Genomic DNA, 3,356 nt, shown 5'->3' with positions numbered 1-3,356 from the left:
ATTTACAGCCTGGCTTCCTTCCTTCATTTTTTGAAGACTATTACTGGGCCCCATTAGAACCATTCCCTCAGTTCCTCTTATTGTGCACAAGCCTTTGTTAGTCGTTACTGCCATGTTTATATCTCCCTTCCCCTTAGGATTCAGTTTAAAGCTCTTCTGATGATGTTCTCCACGCTATGGCGAAACACATTGTTCCCAGTCCTTGTGAGGTGCAACCCATCACTTGCCACAAGTCCATATTCCATGAATCATAGCCCATGGTCCCAAAATCCAAATCTTAAAAAAGAATTAGACACATTCATGTAGGATAAGTATCAGTGGCTATTAACCATGATGGATATTTTCCAACTCCAATATTGGAGGCAATATCCTCTGTATAACAGTTGGTGGGAATCACAAGTGAGGAGAGCACTGTTGCACTCAGGTCCTGCTTGCGAGCTTCCCATAGGCATCTGGTTGTCCACTATGAGAACCGAATGCTAGACTTGATGGGTCATTGGCCTGATCCAGCAGTTTCTTCTTATGTTCTTAAATGTCTCCATCCCACCTTTCTTCCAAGAAGCTTCAGGTGATTGTACATGGTTCTCCCCTCTCCCATTGTTTCCTCACAACCACCCTGTAATACAGGTTAGGCTGAGAGACTGTGAATTCTCCAAAGTCGCCCAGTGAGCTTCATGGGGATTTGAACCCTGGTCTCCCATGATATAGTTTGACTTTCTAAGCACTACAGCAGACTGGCTCTCAGCACCACCCCACTCCACCCTCCCTCAACTTCAGTCTACTGTTTAGGGCTATTAGTTGCCAGCCCTCATTTTCAAGTGGCTTCTCTTTCCATTGACAGCTTGACAAAGCCAATAATAAAGTTGAGGCCTCATTGCCAGTCATTTGATGAGACAGTGAGACCTGGCCCCTCAAATATAATAAACTGCTCCAGCCTCCTAAGAAATGCTAAGTGTAGGGTGGAAAACTTTTTTGTGTGTCTCAGCCGAGGCCTTTATTATTGCATTTAGCTGTCAGTGTGCCTCAGCAAACAGTTCTAATATCTCTCATGGCCCCAGAGCATCACACAATTTGCTACTTGAAATGCATTCTTTATGGGCTACTAGCAACTTTCTTAAAGAATGCATCCTTCTCTCTCTCAGTGGCAGGTGATGGAGAGACGTGGAAACATAGGGGGGTGCAGGACATTTTCAGAGATTTTGAAAGTTGCCGTCAGCAGATGTCTTCATGTTTATTCTTTTTAACCATAAGGACTAGAAACTTGGCATAAAATTAAAAACATTGTATTATGCATTGATGACCAACACCTAGTGTAGGAGCAGGAGGTGAGGAAGGGAGTTCTAGAACTGAACAAGGAACATAGGAAGCAGCCCTATTCTGAATCAGACCACTGGTACACCTAGCTCAGTACTGCCCACACTGACTGGCAGCAGCTCTTCAGGGTTTCAGACAGTGGAGATTTTCTATCCTACCAGGAGATGGCAGGGATTGAACCTGGGACCTTCTGGATGCAAAGCAGTTGCTCTGTCGTTGAGCTTCAGCCATGCCCCAAGGGAGCTTTTAACAAGAGTCCAGGGAAGGGACATATATCTTATCTGCCACCTTCACTTCTTCCTAGTCATCTGCTAGATCACTGTGTTTAGCTAGATCTTTGTCCCCTTCCCATGTAGACATTGTCTCCCAAGGAGAGCCCTTGTGATAAAGTCTTTTGGCAGTCATATGCATGCCCCTAGAGTCAGTGAGGCAGTGGAATCTGCTATAGGCCTGAACTTTCTAGGAGCTGTCCAAGGAACTTAAGCTACCCCCTCCAGTGACTGTGGCTACGCAATGGGTCTACTCCACTTTGCTCCAGAGACTGGGCCCAGGGCAGGGGCTGAAGACGGAGGATCAGAGACCAATGCAGGGCTCAGGGTGTGATCAGAGGAGTTATCAAATGGTTTAGGTACTTCAGTCTGCCTTGGGATTATTGCAGGTTCCTCCTGGTCCTCAGTTGTACTTCCTACCATGAACATATGACATGGGCTGAAAGAATTGCATTGGCTGCGAGTTAGCTACTGAGCCATGTTCAAGGTGATAGTTTGGGCTTATAATGCCCTACGCTTGGGCCCAGGTGATCTGAGAGACTTCCTGCTCCAGCACACAACAGGGTGTTTTCCATTGGTATTCATCCTAAACCACTTACCTTCCTACACGAAGTGCCAATCAGACTAACAAATGAAACAGTCAGAGGAGGATGGTCCATTAGGGCAAATGGGACACTGCCTCACTAACCTCATTCTGGTCTCAGCCAGCTCTCCTGCCTGCCTTCATACTTACAACCAGGGGGTGGCACTCCCTGTCAACTTTCTCCTCCTCTGTCTCAGTGTTGCTCTTGTAAACATCAGCAGGGAAGAGGATGGGGATAAAGCTAGAATTAGTTGGTATTGCCTACCATTGGCTCTGGCTCCTCCTGTCATTGGCTCTGGCTCCACCTACTGTTGGACTCTTTGCCTTCCACCCCACCAATCCAATGGGCACCAGCCACCACTGTTATAGGTGTACATGTGGTGGTGGAGGTGGTGTGGAGGAGGGAGATCTCTGTGAACCATGTCAGGCAGTTTCCCCATTGAGATTAGGTGGGCCCCAACTTTGGGATATTTCCTCCAACAACTAAAAACTAGGGTTGTGCTTTGTATTTGGATGAGGCCTGAGCCAGATCAGGCCCCTTTGGTGGCATTTGGGCTTTGGCCGATTTGGGTTGAGGTAGCCCCAGATCTCTATGGGTTGGGTAGGCAGCCCAGAGCGATCCAGAACTATCAGGGGGCGGGGACAGGGCAGAAAGAAGAGTCAGGCGTGTGCAGGAAGGAAGAGAGAAAGGGGGAAAGGAGGCACCTCTTTGCAAGAGAAGATAGGCGTCTTTCCTGTCAAACCTCTTCTCCTTCCCTCTAGGCCTTCCCAATCTGTGCGCCAAATACCCTTTGTGGCTTCCCTGCATGCAAAGGAGCTGCTCACAAAAAAGAAGCATCTGGCAGCATGGAATCCTCTTGCTTATCAGCTGATAACCAGGAGGATTCATCCTGTGCGGTGCCAGTTGCTGTGCAGGTAGTTTCCCTGCATGCAGAGAAGCTGCTCATTAAGGTACAGTGACTGGCAATGTGCAGGATTAAATTATCCTGCTTACCAGCTGGCAAGCAGAGTGATTCCGTACAGCAGGTGCTGGTTGCACCCACCTGCTTTTAATTTTAAAAAATCCTTAGCCTCACCCACCAGATAACCTCCGGAATGGATCCAGGCAGGTGGTCTCCTGTTCAGGACAGGGCGGATTGGCCCACCCCAGGGCCCACAGATCAAGCCCATGGGGCTGGTAAGGAGGGATG

The sequence above is a fragment of the Rhineura floridana genome, chromosome 19, assembly GCF_030035675.1.
Source record: "Rhineura floridana isolate rRhiFlo1 chromosome 19, rRhiFlo1.hap2, whole genome shotgun sequence".
NCBI lineage: Eukaryota > Metazoa > Chordata > Lepidosauria > Squamata > Rhineuridae > Rhineura > Rhineura floridana.
The sequence above is the reverse complement of the archived record's forward strand: the minus strand, read 5'-3'. Positions refer to the sequence as shown.